Here is a 7,940-nt window from a genome sequence, read left to right as displayed (position 1 = left end):
GGTGGCCTACCCCATGCGGTTTGAGCAATTGATGGCTCACATACTGCCTTGGTGTCATTACACACCAGGGAACAGGTCTATCACAATCAGAAGAACTTCCATTCCATCAATGAGCAAGTTGTCTGCCTACTGGATTTATACATCTCCAGTGTGAGTGCCCACTTTCCTGTGGCAGCATATGATTCCTTTCTACTAGCCCTCTTCTACTCACCCAACCAGGTGTGCCAAATCACGGTGGCCTGCTGCATGCTGCACAACATCACCCTGCGACTGAAGATCCCAATCATTTCAGAGGATGGAGACTGTGAAGAGACACTAGGTGAGGATGTAAAAATGCCCAACGAAGATGGCCATGCAGAAGAGGAAGGATTTGACCTATGTCAAGATGTCATTGACCACTTCTTCACCTGAGTATGTGTTCGCTTACATATTGTGACATCCCATGTCAGAACACCTTGTGACACCCTGAACATATCAATCTGAGATGGTAATTTGGTAGGAATGGTCATTTCAGGAATGTCCAAGGCAAAGATGTTTGTGGATCAAAGTTTCCCTACATTGACTACTGTGTTTATTGACATAGATTAACTTTGCTTGTGCTAAGTATATGTGTCCTCCTAAGTTATCATTTGAGTCAAATTTAATATGTAAAATCATTCATTTTCCCTTTTTATTCTGTTTTAGGGTCCTTCACCATGTTATCTTCATTTGAACATTTCATATGACATTTGCAGTGATAGGTTGCTGTTGGAAAGTAAAAAGGGAACTTGGGTTGATCCTGCGACAGACACCCACATGGATTGATAGATCTTCTACAGAGACAACTTGCACAGTGATTGAATGAACGGTCATAAAACTGTATCGGACCTGTTTTCTGTTGGATGTTGCCACCAAGGCAATACATCCTACTTAACGTGCTCCAGCCACATGTATATGTCAAGCCATAGCATGCTGGTCTTCCTACATATTGGCTAAATTTGTGTTCAGTGTAAGAAGCTGTTGATGTGTATCCTCATAATTGAAGGAACGTTTGTTTAGCACAACACTGAATGGTGTTTGTGACATTGCACCAGATACTGCCACAGTGTCCTGAAATGGTCATTTGCCCTCAATTTTTGTTACTGCAGTGATGTACATTATTGGTGTTATTGATGTAGGATTCCTGTTGTGAGGTTAGGATGGCTGTCTTCAGCTGAGGTCATGAATCAATAATAGTTTGCCTATTTAATTTGTTTTAATGAAATAATCCCTTTCTTTCATGGTGTCAGGGTTCTGGAGTGTCAACTTCTAACTAGCACAGATTGTTTGGCTTCTGCATGGTTTGTAAAAAGCATATTTGATTTTGTCACAGACTTGTTACCTACAAATGTATGACACAATTACATTGTGATTTTGATTTGTTATGTTTGAATTAAATGGGTAGCGCAGTACCTATTTATCATATCTAATTTTACTTGGTTGTATGACGGAACAACTCAGCTTAAAACATTGATTGCCTTTACAACTCATTTTTTACCTCACAAAATGTTATATCATGCATATTTTTTACCTTGCATGCAATTACCACTCATTATTAGTCTAGCTAAGGTAAGTATTAGTAAGGTAATTTTAAATAAATATAAGTTTATACATATTTATTTTTTATCTTTTTGAGGGGAGACACCCCCAAATCCCCATATTTACCTTGAATGCATGGTAAAGGTCCATATGTGGTAAAACGTGTGTGGTAATAAATGCGCATAAATGTACTGTGATGTAAAAATCGCATTGTAAAGACTGTTTCCCATTTTACTTTGTAGCTAATTGTTCAATAGATTTAAGTAAATGATGGTGGAAGGAAGACATGACAAAGGAAAGACGGAAATACCACAATAAATACAACAACTGTCTTTGACTATGTGCCATTAACATTTATGTTCATGACAAAAATGAACTAATGTTTTTAAAAATAAAAGCAATTAAGAATGCAATAAAAGTCTTTCATGGTAGTTGGAAGTGTAGTAGAGGCAAAATAGTTTGAAGCCCAAGGTACAACATACAACTGTCTTCAGAAAAGGTAAATGTGTCCCTGAAATAGTCCACAGAGTGAATGGTAGACACACAATGGAGGAAATTAAGATCTGCGTCTCTTGGAGGTGGTGATGGAGGTCTTGCCATCCTCTCCTGGTGCTCTGGATGACTGTTCCCTTGGGGGGGGGGGGAGGAGTGTGCAGGGACTGGGGTGGGTGTAGCAGTCTCCAGTTGTGGCAGGGCCTCCCTGTCTCTAGCTGATGTTAGTGTATTTTGTCCAGATGAGAAGATCCATAAAGACGGGTTGATGTTCCAGGAAAAGCCCTGCACGTATGATGGTAGATGTCTAAAAACACCCCTGTCAGGGAGCTAATTTTGTCGTTGCGATTACTTATTTCTAAAATGAGCTCCCTCTTCACCTGCTTAATGTCATTGAGCTCTATTACTACCAAGCCCATCACTTCTTGAGACTGTTGTATTGCTCCCAAGGCCTGGTCAATGGTAGTCTGTGTGACAATGATGCCAGTAGCCTCACTTTGCTGGCACACAGATTCTCTTCTATGACCCGTAACCCCTCTACCCCGTGCTCTGGAGGCAGTGTGCCCCATCCCGCTTGGTCATGGCACAATTGGAGGCTGTGTTGGTGCTGGCTCAACAGCAGCCAGGACGGGGGCACAAGATTGATGAAAAGTTCCTCTGTATGTGTGGAGGTATCCTGAGACTAAGGTGTGGATGCAGCTGGTGTGGGGGGGTGTAGGTGTTGGCCGAGTGTGACTCACTGGAGCTGTCTGCCCAGACAAATCAGATGGACCAGGTAGCTCCCTATCATCAGGACTTGCAGGAGTGGTTTCTTCACTGAAGTCTTGATCCTGGTCTGGAGTGTTGTGGTCTTCCATGGCAGAAGGTGGTACACTGGGCCTGGGTGTTGGACGTGAAAAGTACACACTAAACATCTACAGTGCACATCAAATGTATCTCAGCTACAAATGAGGCAACCTAAAATTGTAAATTCAGATTAATAGAATGATTAGGCCTTTGGGCGATGTTCATTATTTTACACATGCAGACTTATTTACACAGATGCAAACTCCACTACTGATGTTGAAGAGATGTTCTGAAATGCAAAATGTTATTTCTGAAGCGTACATTATATCTACCAGACATTCAACTCAACAAAGTAGTCAGGAGATTTTGAGTACTAAACCATTCCAAGGCCTACCAGGCCAAAAAAGTAGACAAACTATAGTACAACTTAATGCCAATAATGGCATTGGTCATCATATGGGCAATGCAAGGTAAATTGTGCGTTGATACTATGTCTATTCAGCATGCCACATACCATGGTAGGAAATCTTGGATTACACAGACTATGAATTATATAAGCAATAACATCAATTCAATGTAGTAAAAAGAAAGTGTCAACTTGTTTGATCAACACAACAACTGACTTTGTATATATACTGTAGTATGACATGGTGACGGACAAATGCACACCTTTTAGACATGTATGCATATATGGAAGTAAAGGGAGGTAGAGCAACATTATATTGCACTATTGTGTTGCAGATACAAAAACAGGACATCATGGTAGTTGTAGTCATCTGTTAACACCATTGACAATACTTGTTAAAAAGTGAGTTACATTTACCTATTTCAAAGACTATAATGGAAAGGAAGACACATGTACAAAATGTCAACACATGTGGGTATAATGTGAATAGGTGAAAATACCACGTACGAGCACTATACCTTCATGTGCAAATTGATGGAAATTTGAACCTGTTTTTTGGAGTACAACAACATACATTGAGAGAAAGCAAGGGACTAGGCAAATGTAAGTGATGATCCATGTGGAACAACACACAACCTGACAATACATATTGCTCATTGTTAATAAGAGTGACACAACTATGATGCTAGTAATTGGTTTAAAACATAATATTTTGTGGACCCAAGCTTAGATATATGTTTTGATAAGGGTGTTGAAACATTCTAAACAGCTAACTTAAGGGCAAGATCTCCATGTGTGATTGTTGAGACATTGCTAAGTGCAACTTACCAGTTTACATTCCATCAGGGATTCAAGTCATGTCTTCAGGAAGTAGGATCTGCTGCAAGACCTTCTCTTCCCAGGGAAAGACGTGAAGGGAGGGGCAGGGGGAACCACCACCAGTCCTGTGGCCTCCAGGTGATGCTTGGAAGACAGAGAATGCACTTCCCTCGCTCCACCTCTTCCTAATTTCCTCCTGTGTGTGCAGATGGTTAGCTACAGCATTCACTCTATTCACTATTTTGGTCCAAATATTTTGTATGTGTGCTCCAAAAAAATGTAGCTGTGCTCTAATAATTGCATCCACCATGGCAGACTATTCTCCCTCTGTGAAATTGTGGATTCCTCCACCCTGCCGTGGTGCATATGTGAAAGAATCTAGTGCCCCTAAAGTTAAAGAAAAAACAAGAAAATAATAGTAACAAATTTCACAGAGAGAGATAAACAGAAAAAAATAACCCGGTTCCTGAGTGGTAATTTCTGCATCAAAATGATCTGTTGCAGTGGAATGGCAAAGGCTCATGGTCTGCAGTGGGCTGTGTTTTATAGTGCGTTTTGCAAGTGTTCATAATTGTCCAATACACATCAGGCATGGGTTGCTAGTATTCAAATGATAGCCACTGCCATAGTACAATAGTGAACGGGTTCAGCAATGGACACCCGCCGTCATGAAACCCCGCTGATACACCACCAGCACGAATGTGTAATCTAAATAAGGTTGGCGGGATCCCACCATCAGGACGGTGACGGAGTGCTCATCGCCAGCATTGGAGTCCAATGTGTTGGCTGGGGAATACAGCTGGCGTGACGGAGTACACTCCGTCAACACTGATGGCAGCAGACCCGCCATAGTTCTAAATACACCACGTGGCCTGTCGTCAGCTTGACGGAGTTCTTGCGACCGCCATCACGGTAGACTGGCAGTAATATAGCCAAGATCTAAATTAGGCCCAGAGTGCTTTATTTTAACCCACAACTAAAACTTGGCTGTCTGCTGTCATTTTTCTAAACCACCTTAACTTGGCAAGTTGTGTTGCAAAAGAAGCAACTTTGGAAACCATTTGCTGTGTAGAAACTCATTCCAATGTACCCAGTGAAGAAATACATTGACCTGTAACTTACTCATTCACACACAATATGTGCTGCCACAGACCAGCTCTTAATTTTGTTGAATGTTTCGAACCAACCATGCCTTTAGCCCTTGTATCTCTCAGTAGCTGTCCACGGTTTAAGATCGTGCATTGTGCACGCCAAATAAAAAGTCTGAGCTTTAAGCAGTAAACTCTGTAAATGCATAATTGTTTTAAAATTGCAAATTAATTTCAAGTTTGTGTGAAGTGGAATTGTTAGGCATTCCTTAGCTGATGTCTTAATTTTTCTTACTTGTGTTTTTTCAATGCAATTATTCAAACATGATGTAAATACAGCTCTATATATACTGTTTTTTGCCACAGGTTTGTAGAAAAATGATCATTTTGAGTCCAAGCAGAGGGGTTCATCTAATTATCGAAAGGAAAGGTCAACTATAGCACCAACACAGGTGTGAGTAGTGCTGATCTTGGGCTCAGTTGATGAGCAGGGGTTGTCCACAGAGGTGGCAGCTGCTCTGTCAGAGATGTCCAATTACCACTGCAAAGCACATTCAGCCAGTTGGCTGGGAATACATGCATATGAGCAATGCAGCAGTAGGGGAAAAACAAGAGGCAAGTGAATAATAGATACTGCTAGGACCTTCTCATTGGACTGTAAAAAAGAAGAACTGAAGGCATCTTAGAAAGGTGAGTGAAACCAAAACGACCTGCTTATTATACATATGCTTACTTGAAGTATTGTCTGAGCTTCATATGTATGTAAACGTACTTGTTTTATATATTCAGTTGTTATCCAACAAAATATATTCTTTTATTTTTTTGTTTTATTATTTTTTGCATAAAAATAGATTTTCTGACAAGTATATCAAATCTCTAATCAACTAATTAGGAGGGTCGATGCACAGATTTGGGACTGTATGAGTCTTTGTAAGACCTTGTGAGTCTTTGTAAAAGTTATTCTAAGGCTAATGAACACAAACCTGCGTGAGACAAGATTCCAGGTTAGAAATTCATGGGTTTATTTAAAATTATGATCATTACAGAAAGAACGAAGTAAATAGTTAGTTAATCATGAATTAGCTGAATCAAAATAGTCATGTTCTGTGAGAGGACTAACCCAAGATCTGTTCTAGAGAAACTAATTAGCCAAAACCAAATATAAAGTAAATAAACAGATTGACACAGTTTGTACTTGTGAAAGTGCTTCCGCTCCAAACCCCTCCTTATCTGGTGTGTTGCTATGTCCAGACACGGATCGCTTCCCTTCCACTCAATCCATGCACCTCCTGGAACAAGAAGTGAAGGAAAACGGATGTCAGGAGGGCAGGGATACGAAAACAACAACAGTGACAGAGGACTTTTGCGTGCAGGAACGGAAACCTGAAAGTGAGTCCCCACCAAAAGAATTCCATTGGATGCACCCGAGAGATCAATCGGAAGGAAGGTGGAACACAGAAGTAAAAGGACGAGAGAAAATAGAGCGTGGGGAGGCGACGAAGCAGAGATAATGTGAAGGAGAAAAGGAGCAAAGAGAAAGCGGATATATTGAGAAGCAAGAACAACAAAGGAGAGGAGTGTCGGGTATGGGCTGTGAAACCCCCTTGACTTTAAACCAGACGCAACCCGACGAGGGAGCCGACCGGGTAGATGCTGATCGGAGAGAGGAGGACGAGACCTGGACGTAAGAATGGTGGTGTCCATTGCCTCCTGACTACGCGCCGACCCCGCTACAACTCAAGGAGAGCTATGGCCCTTGTGGTTAGTGAACCGGGGCCGGCAGTGAATACTGCAGGGAGGGATTATTTTGGGGAATACTTTCAGTTTTTCTTATTTCAGTTCTGACATGAGTTTTCTTTTCTTTTCCCTTTTCTTCTGCGTTTTTTTTCTCTGGCTTGCGTCTGAGACCACTTCTTTCTTTCTTCTCTACACCACGCAGATAGGGAAGAAGGGAGTGTTCCGCTAAAGACATGTGGCATCTACTCCAGTCATGATGGTGTTCTCGTGCATGAACACTATACCATTCCCCAGTGTATGAGAGCTTAACCACCTCTCCCACAGGCATGATCCTAATTCTCTGTTCCCCAGATGAGTGACACCACATGGATGTATCAGTGGTGGTGCATATTATGAAAGATAATAACTTACTGCAGTGTCTCCTCTTTCCCCGAGGATGATGGAGGGAGATCGGCAAGAATTCTATGAGGAGGAAAGAGAACAAGAGAAAAACGTCAGTCCCTGGTCACAGTAGAGCCACATACACAGGACGCTCCCTAAGGAAGAAAAAAACAAGAGAAGCATTGTTATTGTTGCAGTGAACTCATATGTACTTGTAATAAATGCCAAAAATGTAATCAAGACCTAAGCCTCCTAAGCATTATTTCCGACCCACTCTTCGACACTGCCTTATAAGAAAATCCAGAAAGAACTGACTCATCTCCAAAATACAGGAGTTGTTATAAGGTTTCCAGGAGCAAAAGCCACATGCATTCAGTGGTGAGACGCAGCAAAATAGGCTTGAACTAGCAATGTATCATTCTTTTAAGCTACTGAATATCCTAATCCATAGGATACATTCAATAAGACACATTTAAAAACCTGTATTTCTTCTGAACATTAGAGAATGAGTTATACATAGCAAATGAAGACAATATCATGACATTTATACTACATGGAAATACAAAAGACAGTTCAGCTAATGAATGTCCCCTGGGAAAGGCGTGAGAAAAGGACCTTGAAAGTTACAAAGACAGTAACACCCTGCACATTGCTTCCTTGACAGAACACAAAGT

General features: G+C 41.2%; 1 long non-coding RNA gene across 1 annotated transcript; it reads left to right on the top strand.

Annotated features, from left to right (window-relative positions):
- The first annotated feature begins 6,410 nt into the window (after nt 1-6,410).
- Nucleotides 6,411-7,506, top strand: LOC138260738 (uncharacterized). Its single transcript, XR_011198952.1, has 2 exons — nt 6,411-6,909; nt 7,088-7,506. It is a non-coding gene; the product is annotated as an uncharacterized lncRNA (long non-coding RNA).
- The last annotated feature ends 434 nt before the right edge of the window (nt 7,507-7,940 follow it).

The sequence above is a fragment of the Pleurodeles waltl genome, chromosome 10 (assembly GCF_031143425.1).
Source record: "Pleurodeles waltl isolate 20211129_DDA chromosome 10, aPleWal1.hap1.20221129, whole genome shotgun sequence".
Lineage (NCBI taxonomy): Eukaryota > Metazoa > Chordata > Amphibia > Caudata > Salamandridae > Pleurodeles > Pleurodeles waltl.
Note: the sequence above shows the minus strand (reverse complement) of the source record. Positions and strands in the feature narration are given on the sequence as shown.